The following is a 24,062-nucleotide window of genomic DNA, read 5'->3' as shown; positions in this document are numbered from 1 at the left end:
TGTGTGAGCTGAGTTTGCTCAGACTCAAGCTGACGACAGCTTTTGCTGTTTTTGACAAAGCAAATAGTGCAAGAGGGAGGATGATTCTCTGTTAGGAGAAACTATTCTTCTCTTTCTTCTTTTCCTTCCAACTGGGCTATCAGGTCCCTGCCTGGTATCAGAGTTCCTTCAAACCGGGCAAGGTTAGACAAGCCATTTCACTACAACTGTGATGTCCGAAGATTCAATGAAAGGCTGTTTTCTGCTGTGTGGTGATGGTTTGCTGGGGATAAAATTGTATGTTTAGTGGGAGATTTGGCCCACCCAGGTGAGATTAGCTATGCTTTGGTGCTCCTAGGAGCTGACAAGGAGGCAATGGTGGGAGAACATGAAACATGCTGTTGCCTGAAAGCAGAAGGGCGTTGAAAGCCTTGCAGGCAAACTTCTGTCTGCAGTGCTATTGGTTTTGTCTGCATGGTCTGTGGCAGGTAGACCTGGGCTTGCTCTGTCTGTCCTCCATAAGCTGGGCAGCATGGTGCTGAAGGTCTCTCATCACAGCTGACAGCGTGGGCAAAGGCAGTGCTGTGTAGAAATGTTCTAGAGGTGGATGTGGGGGAATGAGGGAGATGTGGCTGAGGATGCCCTCCTGGCTCATGGGCTGTGTGGAGAATGCAACAGGTGTGTGGGACCATCCATCCAGGTACATCCCTCCCTTCAGTGACTGCTGCCAGTCCCATCTGCTCCAGCCTCCACTCCAGGGCTTGAGCCAAAGTTCCTACCCCATTCAATTGCTTCAATTAGTGCTGTGGTTTGTTTTTCTTTATTAAGAAGGTTGCTTGAGACCTACCTGGTTTTGAGTCCAGCCCCCTTTAATCTGTCCCTACCATCATTTCAGGTTAACTGAGTTTCCTGCCCAGCAGCTCCTTCAGCAAATTAGAGAGAACCAGGGAGACGCTGTCAATAAGCTTTCCACAATATAGATTTTGTCCAGTGGAGCCTGAACAAATTGGGTCATGCTGCCATATGTAATCCATGCACTTGAGGTTTGACCTAGCTCCTGTGAAAACTACCGGACAGGGACATGTCTGGAAGCTGGACTGGAGTTACGGCTGAGGCAGCTGGATTTTGAAAGAGCAGGGGTGTGGGCCTGTGCCCTTCATTTTTGTGGACCAGTTTCGTTAGTACAGGAAGATGGATGTCTTCCTGTGGAAGTTTTTGTTTCTGCTGCTCTGTCTCGAACAAGGTTGCCAAGGTACGTTGGGCCTGGGGTAGGTAGTTACTTTGTGATTAGATGCTGAAATCAAATCAGTTTAATCATTGTGCAAGTTCAGAAGAAAATGCATTTATTTCACCTGAAATGTCACTGCAACGGTTGTGAATAAGTTTGTCATCTTCTGCATGACACTGGCCTAAGGTCTTGAGAATTTCCCACCAAATGACTTCCCATGGCCCTGGACATACAAAGTCATCTGTTTTGGAGGAGCCAGGATTATTCTGCTTAGCTCTTTTGGGTAGTTGGATGTTAACTCTGCAAGTGGTGGTGATGGGCCAATGTGGCTACTACCGTATCACAATTCATACTTGCAGCACAGAAAAGAAGATTAGTGAGCTAACAGGGGAGACTCCTCTTTTGAAAAGAGGCTTTAAATGATGTCAAGAACCACCACAATGATATGGTTTTTACATAAATAATAATTAATTAATGTAAATCAGACTTCCCCCCACCCCTTCCATTAGTGCCGTCTTTGCTAAGCTCTCTTGTCTTGTTTCTGACCGCTCACTTTAACTAGTTGAATGGCAGCAGACACCATTTGCAATGCTAACGTCAGATACGGGTCAAAATGGACAAGGAAAACACAACCCGGGGTTTTATCAATGCAATAACAACCAATTCTGTCTAGAGATGGCAGTGTACCGGGGTTTAACCTCTTCACTGCCACAGAGCAAGAACCACCAGGAATTTACTTTTCTGGTCTCCTCTTCTGCTATTTCTAACTTATTCCAGCCCTTTGCTTCTCCTGGCCACTCTGTTTTTTTCCTCCTCTCTTATCCTCCTGGTGTTTACTAGAGCATCTGGTATTGTTTACCTCCCAAGACACAGGAGACTGCTGTTTTCATAGATATGTAACTAGAGTAAAAGCTTTGATCTTTGTTGATGTTGGACTTTTGGATTAAAAAAGGAGTCATAATAGTGGAAAAAACTAAGATGAAATAATATTTCAGCATAGTACTCTTTTGAGACAGCATCAACAGAATCCTGCACAGGAAAAGTTGCAATAACAGTGTCTCCTTCACAAGGGATACTTCACTTACGGGGAGAGCAGGGCAGGGAGTAAGGAGACCATCTCGCTGAGGTGGGACAGGTTAGAAGCTGAGAGTGTAGCATGTCCTCGGGGATTTCTGCAGCAGCAGCAGTTTGACCAGTCCCAGAAATACCAACAAGATGTGAGAAACCTGTTTCTATCTCTGCTTGCTTCCAGTGCTGCCTTCCAGGAAGGGCACAGAAGGAGCTGGTCTGACCTTCAGCAGTGTCAAGATTACATATGACCTAGGTTTTGAAGCCTAAAGTAAAGACTGTCCTTGGAAGTCAGAAGAGGAGACAGTGTTCTGAATTTGGTCTCTTGCTCTAGAGAAGTACACGGGTTTTCTACAGCAGCTTCAAAGATGCAGAGACTGGGTTAATTAGAAGTTGTCACGATACAGCAAGAGGTACTGTCATTGCAGAGATGTAGAAAGCGTTGCAGAAATCTGGTAGCTAAAGGCAGGCAGGTGTCTGCTATGTGCAGAAGTGAATGCAGGCCTACAGTGCTCACAGTAAAGCTCTTGTTGCCTTCCCTGGGGCCTAGGCACTCTCCCAAGCCTGCAGCCAAGTCAGCTATGCTGTAAGCAGGCATGCAAAATCCGGATGGCTGCTGGTTTCCTAGCAAGAATATATTCAGTTGCTAATATTGTAAACAGTTTCTGGTAATTTTTTACAGCAACAGCATTTTACATAATTCCGGGATTTTAAGCTAAATGCCTTATTTTGGGTGCTGTGTACTCCAGTTTCCATCCCTGCCCTCCTGCTAGGTAAGGTGTAAACCTGACAGAAACCTCTCCAAACTTCTCAGGAGGGAATGTTTTATGGAACCCCTCCCTTTGGGAAGGCAGTGAGCTGTCAAAAAGGAGCTCAGCCTGTAACTTTCAGTGTGCAATGAATCAGGCTAATAAATTACGTAGTATTAACTCAGGATAGGTCTGTGGCTGCCTGTCACAGTGCAGGACATCAAGGCAGAGGCACACAGTCGCTCTCTCCTAACCTTTGTACCCCCTCCCATTAACCAGGGAACTGATTCTGGAAAAGACCTGCCCTGTGATGTCCTGCAAACCAAAGGGTAAAATGTTAATAAGCCAAAGAAGAGCTGAGAGGTTTCAATGGGGCTCCATCGCAGTGCAGCCATGGGGGAGAGTACTGCTGGCCTTGGCACGAGGCGATGGCAAACAGGGCTCTGCATGGAACATCTCACCCAACCTTTTTATATTTGCATGCAAAAAATGCAGATTCAGCAGCACCAAAACGGTTTGTGCACACATGCCAAACTTGTCATTTATAAAAACTCAAAAAAGCTCTGACAAATGCTGAAGCTGTTAGTTTTGACACTTCTGACATGAAACACTTTGATTTCTCATTTTGAAACTACTTTGTGTTCAAAATGTCCTTTAATTTTATTTTCAAGCAAGGGGGGGGGGGTGTCTTCTTTTCTTATCTCCCCCCCCAAAAAAGTCAAAATTGAAATGAAATCTTTGGCTTGACTCAGACTGAAATTGTTCTTGGATTTTTGGTTTCACCAGGTTGTTTTACTTAGATGTTTGTGTTTGGCTTTGAGTCACTTCTTTCTTTCCTCCCCCAAATTTGCCAGTTGGTTTATCAAGAGCCACAGTGAACATCAGCCCCTCTGAAGGGGCACAGCTGGCACAGTACAGTGTTTTTTCATGGCTGTCAGTTGCAAAAACAAGGAGCGTTGCTTGTGCTTTGCAGGAGATTGAGTTCATTTTCTATCTGGCTGGGATAAATAATAAACAGGGATTTTTGTTTTTGTTTTGCCGTGGAGGATTTCTTTACGTTATCTGTTTAAACATTCCCTTACGTTTTAGTAATGCGAATAATGATTATTCCTGTGCTTCTGAGCTCTCCCTCTTGGCTCGGGAGCCGGAGGCTCGGGAGACACCTGGCAGTGTTGACAGAGCATTGAACTTGAACGCCTCTCACTGTGACAGGGCAAGCCCAAATATTTTGGGAAGAGTCCTTGTTATGTTACGACAGGGGATGGTAGCACTGATGCTGGGGATGGGGTTTGCTTCAGCACTGGGCTGATTACTGCTGTATTATTGGAGGAACAGCGTGAACTTTGGCAGGCGGGCTGCTGTGAGGCACGAGGATTGGACTTGGGCATTTCTTATTTGTAGGATGGGCTGAAGGTCTTCCAAAAGATGCTGGGTCTCGAAAGAGGCCAAGAATAGGAGGCCCTGAAAGATGTTTTTCTATGGGTGAGGAAGTGGAAAAATAAAGCTCTTTTGCAAGAGTACAAATGTTAAGTGTAGTCCCTATCTGTGGACAAATATCTGGGGAAGAGCTTATATTAAAATACCTTTTTAATCATATTTTCCATCCCTAAAGGCACTGTTTGCTTCCCACAATGTACATCTTCCATCTTCTACTGGCTCCCTTCTCCAGCCCATCTCCTCTCCTGAGAACAGGCTGCATCTTGGTAGTGCTTTGTGTATCTTCAGTACTGGACCAGCGTCCAGCTTGCGGTGTTTAACTGGTCACAGACATTCTTGTGGTGTTTGCCAATTCACGTACAGCACGTAATTATATTCAGGAAGCAATGGGAATTAAATGACATTAATTCCCATGAATATTCATTTAAAAACCTCTACCAAATTCAGGCAGATTAATAGTCCAATGCAAATACAATGGCTATGCATTGCCCCCACAGGAAAAGGAAATAGGTATCGGCTGGCAGCTGGGGACAAATGCTACAGAAAATCGGGAAATCTGCTACAGAAAAGTTACCTCTGTGTGTCTTTTGATACAGAGGTGGTTGGAGGGAAGCCTAGAGGCACACAGATTAGTGTGGGTATGGACATGGGGAGCCCTTCTCAGTCACTGAGGAACCTGAAAGAGTCTGGAGTGAAATTTAAACTCACGTCTCTGCACTGTCAATGTAAATTCAAAGCAACTCTGGCTGCAGTGGAGCTCCACTGGACTCACAACAGAGCCAAGTGCAGTTTATTTTGTGTCTGATCCTGCTGCCCTGTGCCTGAAGCGAGCCTCCAGCCTGTTCAACCTGGATCACACTGCCAAGGCAGAACAACAACTTGTCTTCCTTGTGAGCAGCAGTGAGCCTGGCACTGGTCCTTGGGGTGGCCATGGGGCAGCCTTGTCCTACGGGTACCACATGCTTTCTCTCTACTGCTCCAACTCATCTTCTGGGCCAGGACATGGCTTCCACTGTGACCAGGCAAAGCAAAAAAGTATAACAACAAAACAGATGAAGGGTGCAAGTGCCTTTGCAAAGCATCAAAGATTGGGATGCTGAAAAAACCTCTCAACTTCTATAGAGACAACACAAAACAATACTTAAGTTAAAAAATTATCTGGGTCTGGTTAACAGCCCTTATCTTGGAGGACTTATTTATGCATTTCCTTTTGTCAGACAAGCCAGCTTGAGACCTTAGCATTACTTTTATCTCGTTATGGTATTTCCCCAATTGGAGCGTGTATTGTGTTGCCACTAAAGTTGGTGGCAAGTGTTGCCAACAGCAGTGAGCTCAGCCTCTAAGCTGGAGGTTTATGCCTTTCAAAATAACCTCTCACCAAGTCAACCCTTCCCACCTTTGAAGTTACCTGAGCAAAAGAAACGTCTGGTGTGATTCACCTTGTGTGATGCGCAGAACTTCTGCCTTTCTGAGGGGTGTCTGTGCCAGACTGACTGGCTCCACACGGAAGGAGAGGGAATGTGGAGAACAGCAACTAGTAACTTCCCCAAATGGGTTTTGTCTTGAGCTATATAGTACATGAGTACTCTCAGGTTCTCCTCTCCAAAGCACTGTGAGAGCAACTGGCTTATTTAAAATAAAGTCAGAAAATCATTTCTCTTTAGTACGTCCACCAACTTTCTGTGACAGTACACGGTGAGTATCTCAACTTTTCATGCCTGATGTTACAGGTAAGAGTAATAACTGAGGACCCCCAAAGGGTTGGTTTGCACCTATGCAGGAGTGTGCAGTGGCCCAGGACTGTCCATGCAGCTTGGTGATGCACTCTCCAAAGCCTCATAATCCAATGACTAAAGCGGAAAGGACTCTGAGGCCTGGCTCCTGGGACATCGGAGGTGGGGCATTACAGTAGCTTGGGAAACATTCTGCCTTTAAAACAAGTAGCACCTATAATTATGGAAGACTCACCACCTTCATCACTTCTTTTTTAGCTAACAAGCTGCAGTTGTAGCCTGTTTACACCCTTGCCAACATGCGCCAGGCATTTGCTCTTGGGATAGGTTCTGCTGGTGGTGGGAATATCAAGCATCTTTCTCCAGGCACTTGTAAACCAATACACCAGTAAACAGCTCGAGTACAATTAGCAGCTACATTGGCAGAGGGGAGGGAGAAGTCCCACTGCTGGTACTGTCTGTGGAATCAATCATGTTTTACAGAGCTCATGTACTGGTTTAGATTTGCAAAGTTAAAAACAGGAGGCAAAGAAGTTTCCAATAAACATTTATCCCAGGGTGAAATGTAAAAGAAGTATCTTTTAGGAGAGGAACATTTAACGGGGGATGTTTTTTTAAGAAGCCTCTTTTAATAGGTTTATCTCCTTTTTCTTCCTACTGAAGAAGGGGATGAACCATAACATCGAAACAACAGAAGCTTAAGGTGACGGTGAAGTTTAATTTTTAAAGATGGGGATCCCTGTACCCCTCCAGTCCCACAAACCCTATGTTTTCCAGGAATACCTCAGTTGCGAGAACCGGGAGAGGGCTGAAGGGAGCACATGGGGGAGCTCCCGAAGTACGACGCCACGATCGGCTTCACAAATATTTATTTGCAGCGATTTTCCCCGTCTTAATTATTTAAAATACAATGAATTAGGCATAAGTGCCTCGCCATTACTGTAATTCCAGGTGTTAATTGCTACCGGGGTAGTCCCCGCGCCGATGCAGCGCCTCTGCCGACAGGTGGCGCCGCAACCCCGGCCCTGGGCTCGGAGCTGCCCGCGGGGCGGCTGGATCGGGACCGGGACGAATGGCAACAGGGATGGGCCGGGACCAGCAAATGGAGAGATACGGAATGGGTCAGGCTGAGACCGGGGAACGGGGTCGGTGACGGCACAGGGGAAGGGCCGCACCGTGGCTCCCCCCGCGGTAGCGGTTCGCTGCCTGGTATCGCTTCAAGAGGTGTTCAAACCCCCTCCGGCCCGGCAGCTTTGAGTCGGTCCTGCGGGAAACCGAATGCGATCGCCCCCCAAAATAAACTAAACACGAAGGAGAACCCGGGCTCTCGCCGGTCCCCGCGGTCGGAAGAAGTTTTACCCCGAACAAAGTCGCCCGCTGCCTCCTGCCCTGCGGCTCCCCGGGCTCCATCCCCGCGGAGCGCGGGCCATCCCCAGCCCCTCCGGGGATCCCTGCCTGCCTGCGCTCAGACAGCGCACCAGCGCACCAGGGCACCGGCAAGGGCAGGGTGCATCTCGGCTGGGCCCGCTCCTCCCGCGCAGCCTCCGCGCCGTCCGGCCCCGCGGCCGCCGGTTGCTCCTTACCCTGGCCGAGCCCATCGGTGGCTTTAAACTTTTCTGTGCCGAGTACCGGGACCGCTCGGGTGCCCCAGCCCCGGCTCTCGCCCCATCCCGGCCTCTCCCCTGCGGGCGCTATCGTGGCCCCTCCACGGGAGCTCCGACTACGCGGCCGGGACCGCAGCCGCTCCACGCACCCCCCGCCATGAGGACCCGCGGCCGGGACAGCACCGCAGAATGACACCTCGGGCGGATCACTCCCGCTCAGCGGCCGGTACGCGCCGCTGCGCACCCGCGCAGTGTTTCAAAGCAGTGTTTGCGCCAACAGCGGCGTGCGCTACGGGAGGGGTATGGGGGGGGAAGAGCAGTCAGCGCCCGTGTCTCGTTTCCGCGCAGGTAAGGCGGGCTCCGCGGTCATCCGCGAAAGGCCCTCCTTGGTCTCCCTCATCCCGCAGCAACGCGGGCCTGACACCCCCTTCCTCGGCACGCCTGGACCGCGGAAAAGTTACTCGGGGTGCGCTGCGCTGCCCTGCACTGCCGGGGCGACCCCATCCCTCTTGCCCCCTCGCTGAACTCTTCCCGGCGGCGCGCAGCACCGCGCAGTACGCTCCGCGGCCACTTTCTCTTCCCCGCGGCGCGGAGCTGCCCCGCCTCCCCAGACCCGCCCCCCCCACCCCCCCTTTCCCGAGGCCGGCTTCCGCGCAGCTCCGCACCGGCGGGGCTCCCCCCAGCACCCCTGCGCGCCCCCCCCGCCCCGCTTTGATGATCTGATTTATTTTTGATGGTTCTCTCCCCTGCACCCAGCCTTGTTTACCCAGCAGGTGGATGTGACGTCAGAGACTGACAACAGCAAAAAATAACAACATCTCCCTCCGCGGGGGTGTCGCGGCCGCCCCCCGGCCCTCCCTCCGCGGGCGGCGGCGCGGGGCTGCGCGGGGCGGGGAGGGGGGGGCGCGGGGCGGCGCGGGGCGGGGGCGCGGCGGGGCGGCGTGCGGGGCCCCGCGGGCGCGGCGCCGAGCGGAGGGCTCTATTGTTATTTACCGAGCGGCGGAGCACGCCGCCGCGCCGCCCGGGCTTCGGCGTGCCGGAGGGACGGGAGGGAGGGACGGGACGGAGAGGCAAAGCCCCGCGCCGGGGCCGCGCCGTGCTGGGCAGCGGCAGGCCGAGTCCTGCGGGTGAGTCCGGCGCCCCCCGACACTTTCCCCGCTCCTCCGGGGCTGTTGCACTTTTCCCCCCCGCCGGCCCCACGTGCCCGGCCAACCCCCCTTTACCTTCCTCCCCCTCTTCACCCCCCCGACCGCCGGCAGCGCGGTAGCTGGGGGCGGGGGGGGATGGGGGAGGCAGCGGCGGTGCGCGGGTGCGGAACCCCCTCCGCGAACTGCGGAGCCGCTGCCCGCCCACTTTGGAAACTTCCCCCCCCCGCCCCGCGCTGCGCGCACCCTCCGCGGACTGTGGGATGCGGCGTCTCCCGCCCTCCCCGCGCCTTCCTCGTGCTTTCCGCCGGGTCCCCCCGCGCCGCCGCGCAAGGGGCGCGCACGCCCCAACTTCAGCACTCGGGGCAAGAAGTTGTGGCGGGGCCGCGCCCCCCTCCCACCTCCCCCCGCCCCGCGCTTGTCCCGGCCGCCCCTCTCCCCTCAGCTCCGGGCACCTGTTGCCGCTTTCCACCCGCGCAGTCCTTCCGCAGTTGCGGAGCTCCGCGCATCCCCCCCACCCCTGGGTCCCGCTGCGCCCATCCCCCTCCCCACCCTCCTTTTTTTTTTTGAGACGAAGTGTTTTAATAAACATCCGCGCCTCCCCAGCCTGGCGCAACTTCTCGCTGCGCGGGTGCGGACCGCGCATCCCTCACGTGTTCGTTCCTCCGTGTGTGTGTGTGTGTGTCCGTCCGTGTTCGTGTCCCCGTCCCCATCCCCGCGCAGACCCGCGGTGCGCAGTCTCGGGACGGAGCCCCGCGGCTCGCTGCCCGTGCCCGGTAAGTAGGGCCGCCCCGCGCCCCTCGCACCTGCCGCTACGCTCCGCGCCGCTCCGCGCAGCCCAGCCCGCCTCCCCGCTTGCGCGCTGCAGGCGGCGTCCGAGCGGCGTGTCCGCGCCTCCCGCCTCCATCCCCGCCCCGCCGGTGCTCTGTCTTTTGGGGGTTTTTTATTCCCTGAGAAAAAAGCCGGTGGCGGCTGCGCGGGCAGCGCTGCGCGGGGCGCATCATCCACACACCCCCCTTTCCCCCGCGCAACTCCTAACGATCCGGCGGCCCCGGCGCGGAGAGCATCGCCGGGCTGGCTGCGGAGCGAGCCTGCCTCCTGCCACTTCGCTGTAATGATTTTAATTGCGTGGGTTTGCTTTGAGTGAACTAAACCGAGTGAGATTACGGCTTTATTTTTATTCTTTCCCCCCCTTCCCCCCCCCCCCCTCCGATCTCCCCCCAAGGCTGGCGGCGGCAGCGCTCAGACCTCCCGTAGCCACCCGAGGTTATCTGCGAGCCGCTTCTCTAGAGAAGCTGGAGCCCAACTTCTGTGCTCAGAAGTTTTAAGGTTTCATTTTTAGTAACTGTTCTTTGAGTGAGTAATGTATGTGTACCGCTCGCAGCGTGTCTGCCCAGCGCAGGCTGCTGATTTCTGGGGTGCTGGATGGTTATAAATATTAAAGCAATTCTCTAAACTGCATTTCCTTTCCATATAGTTTTTCAAAACCTGGGTTTTACCTGCTCTGACCAAACGCTGCTGTCACTATGACAGCTTCTTAATTAGCCAAAGTTTCAGGAATGTCGTCGAAGAAACTCGTGCTGTTCATCCACGGTTTGCTTTAATGCTGCGGCCGAGGGAGAAACAGGCATTTCACTCGATCGAGTAGTATTTTTACAGCTTGTTACTGCTGAGCAGCTCCTGCTTCTTGTAAGTTTGAGAGAGCCTGAAATAATTTGAGTTCTCAGAGAAGCGAGTGCAGGCAAGGAGGCACCGTGCATCTCCACAGCCAGATTTTAGGGAAGATGGGGAAATCGGGGCTGCTGGTTTCAATTTATCCCTTTTTTTTTTTCCATCTGCACATTTTATTTGAACTGTCTCCCAAGCATGTTGAATGGACCAGGGCGCTGGGGGAGGAAGCTCTTCACTAGTTACCATTCAAAAGGTGTCGGCTAAAATCTCATTGCAAGAAGGTATTGTAGCTTTAACATCTTGCATTGGCAGCATTCTTCCCCCTTAGTCTTTGGATTAGTCATTGTATGAGAGACAGGAAAAAAAAAAATCACTTTTTTTTTTTCCTCTGGAAAAAGTAAAGTAAACAGCCTCCAACAAGTGAACCTTGACAACCCAGATTAAGGAAGGCAGGAGAGATCAAACAAAGCTGCTGCTGGGCTGTTGTCAGGAGCTGCCTCACTGAAAGCTCTGGACTATTCGATCAGGCAGCAAGGCTATATGTTCACTTATGCAGAAATGGACCATTACAAATGCTGATCTTTGTTGTGAAACCAAAGGATAACTTGGAGAAAATAACTGCAATCTCAAACGAGGCTTTTCTGGTGCTCCTGGTTTTGACGGCAAACTTCAGATTTTTTGTGTATGGGCTGGGTTTTGAGTTTGGCTTTTTTCTGACTCTTTATTTGAAGGGATAGTGGTTTGGAGCACGCTGTATCCACTTTCAGAGAGACTTAGGTTTGATTTTATTTATGCTGCCTGGAGCTGCAGGGAAGGTGGCATTTCAGTAGTGTAATGTTGAAAACCGTAAGAGGTCTGTGGAATTCAGCTTTTATTTCTGGATCTCTGAATTGTAAGGAAACATGGATTATATCTTTTTTTCCCCTCTGTGTGTAAGTGCTGTGCTGATGTATAATAGAGGAGTTCAGTGGTGATTAAGCATCGTGTGTTGTATGGCTGTGTTCCTGAAGTTTAGAAAACTTGTAGTATCTTTACTTCAAACATATCACTAAGTGGTCAGGATGGCACCTTGGTTTTAATACGAGAGGGTTTTTTTGCAGAAGTGTGTAACTTCATGGCTATGTGAGAGAGACTTTGTTACTGTGTAGGGTTTTGTGGGGTCTTTTTGTGGAAATAACAGTAAAAAGCATTAAGAGATACTTGATTTTACTTCAATAAATATTTAGGATTTAAGTATTAGTCAGACTTGCCCAGTGGGACTTAGGTTATTTTTGTTGCTTGACACTTTCATGTTTGTATTCAGAAACTTTGCTGCAAACTGTGAATGTGCCATCTCTTTCGTTGCTTTAAAGTATTCCAAAACAATGGGGATATCTATTATTAAAAAATACATATAGCTGAGGAAAGGGCTATTGCCCTAATGAGTATTAATCAGGAGGCAGACCAAGTGCACATCTACTGAGGAATTCAGAAATCCCAAACCTTTTTGCATAAGTATTTCTTTAATTAGCAGTGCACAACACACAATAAGTACTTTATACTTTTTATAAGGTAAGGTTTCATAACTGTCCTGCATAACTTATTATAAAGCCTGTAGATTTTTATGGTATATGCTTTAATTAGACAATAAAAAGTATGTGTGTTAAACAAGCACACGTATGCTATTAAGCCATTTTGGGTAATGGGTAATGTTTTTTAACATCTATAAACGTTTTCTGCTTAAATCAGTTCCACCGGTGGTGGTAACGCAACTGGTTTTTGTACGGGCAAGAGAAGGAGCAGGGAAGTTGGGCAGAGAATTATGCATTGGGCATTACTGCGCAGCATATGCTGCAATATGCTTTACACTCGGAGTGGATCACCTTTTTTAAGAGCTAAAATTTGCATGATCATCCCTGGTACGATATACTGTAAACATTTGTAGCTCCGGAATTATTCCTGTTTCACGGCATTGTAAAAATTAGGGAAAAGGCTGGTAGTAAAAAGGCAAATTTATGGATTGCAGCCTAGCATTTAGTATTCGTACTGCTTGTGGTCATTTATGTTGAGAGATTGAACCGGATAATGTAATTCCTTTTGTGAAATATCTGTTGAGCATGTATTTGTATATCAAATGAAATAACATATGCACACACATATGTAGGATATGTATGTAAAATACAGTTATTTCTGCAAGGCTGTCCAGTTATTTATAGGGCATAATGATACTTCTGTCATCTTAAATTTTCTGCGAGAAGCTTTAATAAATTTAAATAGATTATATGCTGTCAGAAAATAGTATAAATTTTGTTTACGATTCACTTGCTTTAAGGTACTTATACTAAAGAAGCTCATTTAACCCCAAGACTGAGCAGCATTAAGTGGTGAGAGGAGTCTGCTGAAGAGCTGCTACTGCCCTTTGCTCTCGTGATAATCTTAAATTACTGCGATTTAATTGCAACTTCAAGGCACTGAGCTGAAATACTTTTATGCAGCTGAGTCGGGGCTGAGGATGGTGTAGGGAGGTTTCACAAGAAGCCGGATTTCTCTTCGGAGACAGCGTTTGTTCAGGCCTTTCCTACCCTTGGGAGCGCATCCAGCTCAGCATCATGTGTGTGCCTGGACACGGCACTAGGAGGGAGCTTTGCTGGTGGATTCCCACCCTGGGGGGGGCAGGATCAGGCCCTGCAGTAGCCAGGCAGCTCAGGTGCAGAAGTGTTTTGTTTGCTGTTAGTTTTTAAGCTTAAGTTTGAATTAAACAGCACGCTGTAATTATTCCTCAAATGAGCCTTGCTATCAAGTTGCTTCCTGAAGCTTCTCCCTCTAAGTCTCCACTGGGGAGGCAGGGTGGGACGGGGCTGGTGGCTTGAGGCAAAGACCAGGGGGTGGTCTTTAGGATGGGGACATGGATTGCACCCTGCTTTGGACATACAGCCCACTAGCTGATGGGTATGGCATGGTTCCCAGCGGTGAGCCCAGGGCTCAGTGAGCTGCTCTGCCTGTTCAGGGCCCAATCCAGCACGTGCTGCCTTAGCCCAGTCCTTCTGCTGACAGCACTGCCTGCAGATTTGGCTTTTGGTCTGTGTCACTAACTCATATCACTCAAACTTTTTCTACACCTCCCCCCCCACTACTCCCCCCCTTGCTGCGTATAGTAGCATGTTTTCACACCCAGTGAGCAGTTCAGCGCAGATACGACACGCAATAGGAACCAGAAAGGATTTGCTAAGTGGAATTTCTAAACGTCGTGCACTAGGGATCAGCAGTGTCTTTGCGACTGTTCTTAGAGGTCCTGGCAACCAAACTTTATTCAAATGCTTAGAAAGGTAGGGCCAGGCTCAGAGTCCTTGACTTCATGCCATTGAGGACACGCGTAAGTGCTTGGCTGCACTAGAGCACAGCGGTGTTCAAATCGTGAGTCTTGAGTGTTTTTCTGTTGGCCAAATCCTCGTAAGATGTCTCGTTGCAATAGGAAGCGAAGAAGATCTTGTGTGTGCTGGAACTGCTTGCTTCTGCACTGACAAAAACGCTGCTCGCAGCCTGCTGCTCTCTCAAACTATCGTGCCGTTTGATTCCCACTGCTTGCGGTGCGTTGGGAATTGCAGCTACTGTAGGTAACAAGGTGATGCCAATGTTTAACGGGGGGAAAAAGTAGGATGGAATAAATCATGCAGTCATTAGAGTAAGAACTTAATTGTGGGAGCTGTAGTCTTTTAATTTAAGAAAATATATGTTTCATGTGGGGCTGCAGAGGAATCAAGCTATTCTATTTTTAGGGGATCAGATATTTGTTGGTTGGGATGCCTGGAGTGTTTTAACACGTGCTCTTTTTTTCTTACTTCAGCATTGGAGGTACCAAGTCAGAGAAGCTGCTGGCTCTGCTCGCATGCAGTCTTCTTTGCAAATACGCTCTAGGGTTTTGTCTTTCTGTTCTGCTGGCACCAATCTCTTCCATGCATGCAAGTGAACAGGCTTATGTCTAATGGCTGTTTGTATGTGGCAAGTATCCAGAATAATCTTGATAACTTTTTGTTCAGTGCCATCCTGAAAATCAGGATATTCTCCTATGGAAATTGAGCAAAGGGAAGAGCATGGGCAGAATCAGTTTCTCTCCAAGAAGCATTTGGTACCTGAGGAGGACTAAATTTTTCTCCTCTTGTTGATCCTCCCTGTGCTGTTTTTAAAACATCTCCACTTCAGTGCCTTGAAATTGCAATTAAGTTGTAGTAATTTAAGGTTATTACGAGAGTGCAAAGGGCAGTAGAAGCTCTTTAGAAGTCTCATCTCAACATTTAATGCTACTCAGTCAGGGGGTTAAATGAGTTTCCTCAATGTGAGTACTTAAAGTAACTAAATCGTAAACAAAATTTATACTATATTCTGACAACTAATAATCTATTTAAATTACATTAAAGTATGTGTGCGAAAATTTAATTAAAGACAGAAATACTGTCAAGCCCTGTAAATATCTTGACAGATCTACTGAAATGGAACCCAGATCGTAAAATATTTACATACATCTGATAGGCTGTGGTGTTTCTGGAAGTGCTATTCTGGAACTAATTGTGGGCATTTTTCCTCCCAGTTTCGCGTGCGGTTGCAATGGTCTGGGAAAGCGACAGAAATAAATACCCAGGATGTTTTATTCGGGTGATTCTCCAGCATATTGTTTACTGCTAATCGCTCTCTGTACAATACTTGTCACTGTTGTGTTTTATTAGAAGTGCCTATTTCCTCAATAAGTGGGTTTAGCACTGCTGTTCATTCCGAGGCACGCTGAAAGCGCGGGTTCCTTGTGTGATGCTATGTAGTACTTGCAGCATGGCAGCGCTTGGATGTGCAGTCTCTAAGACAACTTTCTTCAGGGTGTCTGGCCTGGAGTGCATGCTGCAGGTTCTCTTGCACTGTTTAGTCTGTTGACTGAATTGATTTTTCAGGTAAAAAGTGCTTTACAGCCTTTTTTCCAAATTTTCGGAATGTTTATGGAAGCGTTTCCTCAAGTACTGTATGTGTGGTTGCTGCGTGGGACCCTTCCTGCTGGTGCAGCCATACAGGCATTCCCTTTGTGGTGCATGGTCTGGGAAGCAGAATGTTTTGCCATGGATAAAACTGAGTCTGGCTGAAACTTCAGCCAAACTTTGGTCCTTCTTAAATTCCACCCGCTGGGATATTCTGCATGTGGCCAAAGTTTTGCTGGGAATGTGCAGGATGAGCCGCATTTTCCCGTCATCCGGTCATGGGTTGGGGCAGACTCCTACTATTCCTTGGCTGGGGTGCACACTCCTGGAGTTGTAGGGTTATGGAAGGAGGATGAGGATTTGGGCATGGAGAGCAGGATGTGCTGGGAGCGTGGTGCTGCGAGTGCTGGCTGGGCCGGGTGCTGAGCACTGACAGCCCGACAGAAGGTGGCACAGTTCGGCAGGTTGGCTGAAGCCTCTAACGGCATCGTTAGTTTTCCCCTCTTTGCCAGACATTTCCTTTCATGTTGGATCCGAGTTTTAGCTGTACTTCCCGATCAGTCTTGTCATCTTGTTGCTAACAATTAGGGTCAAGTGTCTTTCCTTGGGCTCTCTCTGCAGCCTTCGTGTCGGTCTCCCTCCCCCAGCTCTCAGCCTAAGCTGTTTGTTCATTAATTAGGAGATGGGGCATATTAACACATCAGTAAACCGGAGTAGTGAGGCTTCCCAAGGCATCTCGGGAAACCCTCTCCGGTTTTATGTGACCGGACATGCACTACTGCTGATTTAGATAGCGGAGCTGATGATGCCAAAGTATTGTTAAGAGAGAGATAAATAGAGGGAGCCCAGCAGTAAGCAGAATGTCATGTCTCTATTAAAAAGCTTGTGATAAAGGAAGATAAAATGGCGAGGGGGGATTCAGAGCAGCCGCTATACATCTGATCACAAAAATCGATGCCGATTTCCCCCTTCCTGCAGAACACTTGCTCGCAGGAGTAATGTCTGAGCCTGGATTTGATTGCAGTGAGCAGTGGAGCCCTGAAAGGACTTTTGTTATTGCCAATAAAGACGGCCAGGGGTTCTCAGGGATTCAGGAGCTGTCTGAGCCGGGATTCAAACGTCCCTCCCTGGTTCCCTTTGAAGTGGCTGCCCCTCTTCTGCAGCCACGCGGTGTTCCCGGGATGCTGATGAAGTTGTTCCAGGCTCGCGCTGGGGCTCATTGCTCTGTGCTGCCTTGTGCCTTGATTTCTCTGGTGTGCGGCCACCTGTGTTCCTGTCCGGAGGTTGGTCCTTGGCTGCACGGCAGAATAAACAGCGATGCAGATTGTTGTATATGAGAGCCTTGCAGAGGCTGCTCTGCAGAAGTGAAAATGTAACTGATGAAAAAGAAATCAGTGGTTGCAGCAGACGAGAGGGGAGTGGTATTAGTTCTATCATTTCTGTAATGAAACCTGCAGTAAAACGTTAGATCCTCGCAGCCTTGTTTGCTGAAAGAATTATAATTGTTCCATTAAGGAGGATTAAATAATTAACTGATACTTCTTAGGAACCAGTGTCAGGTTTAAAAAGCATCTTCCCAGTGTTGTGCAACGAGTGTGAGATTTATGTTCTCTTTCTGCCTTTGGAGAGGTGGGAGGTGAACGTGAGTGGGACCTCTTCCCAAGCAACTTCTGGGAATGCCAGGGGAGCAGAAATAGTTTGTTGGTTTGTTTTTTTTTCCAGCTAAAATGTGCTATTCCAATAATCTTTTCATTGCAATGTTGTCTTTTTGTGACTGTTGTCAGCTGGGCCCATTGCAAGCCGTGTTTCAGGAGTAGTCTGTTTGGGATTAAGAAGTGAAAACCTTCTCGAAGTGTTCATCTTGGTGCCTGAGTTTTTTAATCTTTATTTTCATAATAGTTTTTATGTTGCAATAGGAACCTTGCTGGCAATGAGTCATGAACTCCGTCTTCCATGAACTTCATGGCAGAGTTTTGTTAGCCAGTCAGGCAGCTTGCTTTGCTTATCCAGCCCAGTTCCCATGTTTGGAAAGAAAAATTCCATTGAAATTGATGGTGTAAATCCTCCTTTCCTCCTGTGGCAGAACTCCCCATAAAAGCAGTGGCAGTGGAGGAGGTTGTGGGGCATCATGGAGCAGCTCCTGCCATTGGGCTGTTTGGAAGATGCTGAGGCTGGATGTGGCTGGGAATAGCCAGGTCTGGGGAAGGATAGGGCTGGTAAGGCTTTTGATGTTGACTGATGCTCGGGTCAGAAGTGCATTTTGGAGGAGGAGATGGAGGAGCAGGTGGGCAAAAGGGAACAATGGCAATATTTCTCCTTGTTTCACTTTTTAATGATCAGATTGAAGGATCTGGATGGTGAGAGGTGCAGGGGCTGGGGAAGCATCTGTGTGAGCCCTTCTGCATCCTGTCCTCCCGAGCTTGCTGCCTTTCTTCCAGGGCTTGATGCATTTTTTTTTTCACCTTGACAGAGATCATAGAATTTGGCATTAACCTCATCAAATCGCTGCCTTTTCTCATATAATGGCCCCAATTTCTAATTTCGCAGGTAGTGATACTGAAACTATACCCAAACCAAAATTTTCTGTGAGTGATATGAATTCTGCCCAGCAAATAGCATAATAGTGGCACCAAATGCGTTAGTATTGATACTTTCTGCTTTCGTAACTGCTCTACTTCTGAAATAGGGCTCCTTCACCCAGCATCATGCAAACTCTGTTGATCAGTGTACTGTAAATTATTCTTTCCCCTCGGGTGAATTTCATAAATAGGTGTATTTCCGTGTGCAGTACGTAAGGCAGCCAGATTTTGCTTTGGTTATGTGGCTCAAGCCGCAGATACCTCTGCTGAAATCATGGGAGCTTCCTTGGGTGAACTGAGTTTAAAAAAGAATAAAAAGGGGAAAAAAATATATCAGTTTTGGCTCAGAGAGTAAAATCTTTGAATATTCATACATGGAACATATAATAAGAATCTATCTGGATGTTTGTACAGAACTTCCCAGCCTGTATCTACCTTAGCAGATTTAGAGAAGAGATTTCGCTTGTTAACACATTATTACTATTGCAGAACTTAACAACTTGGGTAATGTATTTTAATCAAAGAGTTGTGTCAGGGGCCTCATCCTTCTTTGGATGAATTAAATGAGTGCTGGGAGAAGGAGGCTCTGAAATAGCAATAGTAATGTGTTTTTGTTAGTTGTAAATGATACATCCATACGTGGCTGTTCAGGTAATGTGTATTAGGTTTGTAAAGCTCCTGAGTTGTATATTCAGAAAAGCGAAAATGTATTTTACAGTGATGAATCACTTGATACTTAAAAGACTTTGAAACAGGAATGTCAAAAGTATGCAGCATAATGATTGTTTGTCTAAGTATTTTAAAGTTACTCTGGCTAACCTGTCTGAGTTTTCTGAAGGCCGGTACTGTAAGGAATGGTGGTCTTACTTGGGAAACGTTTCTAATCTGTCATTTCAGTTGCAGGATTTAACTGACAATGGGGGAAACCCATCTTGGTATATTTTAGCTGATGTCGTACCACGTACACTTGTTCTGAGTTTTCCTCACTGCTATAAAATCAGTATCTACAGCACTCAAAAAATACTGTTTCATAAAAGTTGAAATGGAACATTACCTGTGAATTAAACTAAAATATCTTGAGCCTATGTGGCATATTCCTGGTGTTAAACAGTCAGATAAAACTGGGTATTTCCTATTAATTTTTCAGATTAGAATTGGTCTTTCTGGGAAAGGGTCCTCAGACACTTGAAGGGGAAACCTGATTTTTCAGCAAGTGCTTTATATTTACTGAGGAATTCTGATCGTGCAGAAGTGTGTTGCATGGAAATGGAGATTTATTCACCAGAATTTTTAGGGATTATAATAGATGCCAGTGGATAGAAGCATGCTTATAGAGAGGTAAACTAGTAAATTTGAGCAAACTGAAAAATAGTAGCTGTAGGCATCTGGTTCTGTTATCAAACTTGCTGCATAAGCCAGAGTTTATGCACTGTGATAATGCTAATGACCAGCAGAGCCAATGATGCATGACTGGAGGAAATCGGTGGTATAATCGGAGAAAGTTATCAGGTTTTTGTCATTAAATATTAGTGATAAATAATACACTTCATTTTGAGTAGATAGGACGTATTTAATTCTGATGTGGAGAGTTTCAATTTAATAAGGGGCATTGCTGAGTAAAATGATAATCTTTTGTAATTTAAAGGGAAAAATAGAAATGCATTTGTTTCAGCATAATCTCCTGGCGGCTGCCTTCCACCACTGTTTGTCTTCACTGGTGTCTGATGTCAAGGAATATCTTTGCAGCTATTTGAGATGGGTGTTTATAGCAGGGTGTTTTTTCTAAGATGCTGGTTTGTGCAATACAGACCTAATTACAGAGACAGAATCAAAGGGGATCTCTTTAGTATAAACTAGGTATTTTCTTTCATTTTCTGCTTAAAAACATGAATATTGCAGCAAATCTAAACTGTGTGCTCCCCACAGTAGTTCCCCCGTCATATAGCCTGCCTGTCCAGGCAGTGACAGGAGGGAAGGCACGAGGACAAAAGATACTGATAAATTAGATCTTGTTTTGCAAGTTATCTTTGAAGCCAGTGGGAGAACAAGGAAGAGAAGTAGAGCTTAAACTGAAGTAAGAGGGATATTTATAGTGTCTATAAAGGACAGTTTGCACCAGGAAAAAAAAAAAAAATAAATCTGGTTGGCTTTTTTTAGCGAAACAGGCTAACACCCAGTGTAAATCTGTGTCATTAGCTGAGGCAGTGCGTGATTTTTGGAGCATCGCTTTTCCTTTTGTGAGCCTTTGCCCGCACAGCCTCGTCCCCTGGGCTAGAGGCAGATGCAGTGCCGTGTCTACCTTAGGGACACTTCCCTTGCCAGCTGTAGGACCTCTCCCCGTGGCCCCGTTTAAGCAGATAATGCCAGCTTTGCCCACCAGGCAGCTTTGTAACGTGGCCAGGATCTTCCCACCACCCCTCGGAGTCGTGCTCGAGCGCAGAATCTCAGCTCCAGTTTCCAAAATTAGATGGCACAGTGAGTAAACACAGAGTACTTGCCAGTTCTCACATCCTCTTTTGCAGCGAGTATTGCAGCAAATCCTGCAGGTTTGACTCATCTCCGAAGTTCTTCTCTGATTTGAAGCGGGTCTTGTCTGACTTCTGAGAGAGAGCTGGAGGTCTGGCTGCAGCTCCTGAGCACGCAGTCCTTCTGTACATGAATGCAGTATGCTTGTGTTGGCCTCTGCATAAACTTGGGCAGCTCTGAGGAACTTTAACTGGAGTTATATGCTTGTATCCAAGGGTAGAGCTTGGCCTGCAGTCATCCTTTATTGAAACCTGTATGGAAATACTTTGTTCTTGCTACGCAGAAATATTTACATTCTGGTGGGAAGATTTTATTCCCCCTCTTTTCTTTGTTTTTCCCCCCTGCGCTGTGCCATAAGCACAAGGAGGGGGTGGAAGGTATTATGCATAATGCCCTGTCAGTTAAAAAAATAATATTCAGGATTTTAACTGGTGTTTCTCATAGGCCCTAAAGAAAAAGAATAATCTGCCTATATTGGAAGCACTGTCTGCTTGTCTGATGACAGCGAACCATCCAGGGCAGGATGGAGATTCTACTTAATGCTGTGGGTAAATTGGAAGGGAAAGGGCATACAGTGCAGAAAACTTTCTGGGTAAATAAAAGTAGTGTCAAGTGCAGCCCCCGTTTGAAGAACAGTGTGCCTTAATGTTTCTGTTCATCGGCACTGATTCGCCTCCGCATGTCAACCTCTGCCTGGTGGATGCTCTCAGCAGATTGAGGAGGAGGACACATTGCTGTGCAAGTGCATTACAATGGTCCACACGTGTGCCGTGACTCAAGCGTGCTCACAACTTCATGACACGTATCAAATGAGAATTGTTTCTATGGAAGGCCTTTTGCTCCTTTGTTTTTTCTCAGATGAAGGCTGACGCTGCTTTCACAGACTGTATGACAGTGTGCTTGGTGCTGTATAGGGTGAGGGCTTGGTTCATGTTGCAGCTAAGCAGATGTAGATCTGTCTGCTTTCCCTGGGTGCTTCCCGTTGTGTCCCCTGGGCTTCAGCTGACTGCCTGACCTGAGGGTGAGACTGTGCAGGAAGCAAGACCAACAGAAAACTAACTTAAGCAGCTGAGCATCCTCATTTCTGCCAGCTGAGCATCCTCACTGGGCTCCTTGGAGGTCATGGGAGGGTCCAAAGAGCTCAGTGTCACCCCCTTGATAAGCCTCATGCCTCTTGGTTGGCTTTGCAGTGAGGTAAAACCTCTGCCAGAGGCTTTGTGCCTGGACCCGCTCTTCTTCATGTAGGCAGAGGAGTATTCCTTGCACGGCTGCCTTGGGACATGCTCCCAGCAGTACCTGCTGGTGAGACCACCCTGCCAAGCTGGTGCAAGTATGAGTTTTCATTAAATTCTTAATTTAATGCTGCTCCTTTAGTGCCAGGTACTAAAGTTGTTAATGTGCACATACTGAAAAGCCTGGCATTGTGTCTTCCTTGCGTTTTCTTCTTCCTTGTTAGTGGTAGATAATGAGCTGGTCCAGAGCCTGGGTATTTTTGATTAAGGCACTAAGAGATATCCAGGTTACCAGCTGCTGTTGTTTCTTGTTTTGTTAATAACTTATCTGTGTGCTAAGCAAATAGAGCTTCACATAACACTCGGATAAAGCTGTGTCCAGCCTGCTGGATAACTTCTGAGAGAAAGAACAGAAGTTGAGAAGGATATAGGTGGCCAGAGCTCATCAGCATCACGTGGGTTTACGCCAGAAAGGGTCTGACCCATAGCCAAGACGTACACACTGGATGTGCTGTGGTGTGAAGGTGGCCAGGGAGTGTTGCTGCTAGTGTCTCCCATGCAGGGATAGCCATGGGCACTGCTGCTGGGCTCCATCTGTGATGGGGCCATCTGCAAGCCCAGGTGTTGACATGGATGGTCGTTAGTGTGGTGTGGGGCTCGCTCAGGCTTATACTGGGGGTTTGAGTAAAGCTTTAAATATGGCTCATGCTTTTATTGCTTCTGCAATGGGTGCCAGGTGCGTGTTTAGCAGGAAGCGAAACTGGAGGAGCCCTGGGGGAGCCTCACTCGAGCCATGCCAAGCAGGTACAGCCTATGAGTGTTATCACCTTATCTGGCATGGTGTTGGCATTCACACGTGTCATGAGGATTATGGGGGTGAAGTTATGCTGCAGTTTGGCAGGGGCCTAATCCCTCTACCAGGCAGGCAGTGTGCTTGGGGTTGGTTTCCCTCTCTGCCCATGAGAACTCAGGGTGCTTGGCTGTGCCCATGCACTGACAGGAGGGCATCGATAGAGTGTTTCAGGAAGGCTTAGTGGGGTGACCTGGCTCTCTGCATAACTGGCATTTGGTGCTGAGGCGGAGTGAGGCTGCTCCATGGGTTTTGCCTTAAAGCTGATGGATACTTCTGGGGGAGGCTGGAAGCAGCAGGAATGCTGGGTGCTTGGTGGACAGGGCTGCACCAGTGTGGCTCTGGCAGTGGCGTGCAGCCCTGCACACTGAGGAAGCTGGTTGCAGGACGCCTGGGGAAGCGAGACCCAGGCCAGAACCCAGCTGCCCGCCCTGGGGCCTCCCGGGTGTTGCACGAAGTTGTCTGCCTTCTGCAGCTGACGGGCCTGTTAACTACCCATTTCTGCATTGTCTTGTTGAGGAATTTGAATGTGCAGACTATGAAGCGAGGCATCAAAGCATTAACCATCACTTTTAATTATTACCTTTATTTTTTGGAAAGGAGTAGCAGTCAGAATAAAATACTTAATAGGAATGAAATACTTATTATCCACTTTCTCTTCCTCCTTGGTTTGTGCCCAACCTGGGTTGCCAGGTCTCCCCAGGGTTGGCTGATGTGCAAGTGAGCAGAGCTGCAATCCTGAACTGCTCCTGTCTTCACCCTTTCTCTTCACAGAGTGCTGAGGTTTCGTATTGGCATGTACAATTGTACATACTCCTAAATAGCACTCACCTTGTGTCAAGGTTTTTCACTGTTTGCTCTTACATGTCAACACCACATCTCATTGGAGCCTTAATTGCTCTCCATGCTCCTGTATTTTTTCTCTCACCTCTTAGACCAGGGTTTGTTGAGGGGGGAGGCCCAAGCTAATGCTACCAGGGTAGTAGGGGCTCTCCCACTTACCAGGCTGGAAAAATGACCCTCCAAGTCAGTATGAATTAAGTGTTGAAGATGAAAGCAGAGATGAAGCTCTGTGAGGAGATCTGTGACTTGATCCAGGAATTACATGGTGTGCAAAGATGGAGAGAAAAGCAAACTTCTCATCCAAGACATGTTGTCTGTAATGCTCCTGCCCTGGGGTTTTCCAGTGCATATGTCCAAAGGCTACTGGGATCTCCACCATGCCACCCGTTCCCCAGCCTGTTGCTGTAGTGCATAGCTGGGCCAACCCATACAAGCTCTGGTTGGTGGTGGTAAAATTGCCTGTGGTGATCAGCACCAGAAG

The 24,062-nt window shown here is 48.1% G+C and overlaps 1 protein-coding gene across 10 annotated transcripts in view; it reads left to right on the top strand.

The window, feature by feature from the left end:
- Positions 1–8,789: 8,789 nt before the first annotated feature.
- The window catches only part of FOXP1 (forkhead box P1), a 386,028-nt gene continuing 370,755 nt past the window's right edge, over positions 8,790–24,062 (top strand). For 4 of the 10 annotated variants that reach the window (XM_061362086.1, XM_061362097.1, XM_061362096.1 and 1 more), the window contains exon 1: positions 8,790–8,925. The gene's annotated coding sequence lies outside the window, so the exon portion shown is untranslated. The other 6 variants (XM_061362087.1, XM_061362100.1, XM_061362102.1 and 3 more) reach the window with 6 other exon arrangements.

The sequence above is a fragment of the Neopsephotus bourkii genome, unplaced genomic scaffold (genome assembly GCF_033783945.1).
Source record: "Neopsephotus bourkii isolate Nb327-2 ecotype Australia unplaced genomic scaffold, CSIRO-AGI_Nbou_v1 NB_1080, whole genome shotgun sequence".
Lineage (NCBI taxonomy): Eukaryota > Metazoa > Chordata > Aves > Psittaciformes > Psittacidae > Neopsephotus > Neopsephotus bourkii.
This window is presented reverse-complemented; position numbering and strand designations above follow the sequence as displayed.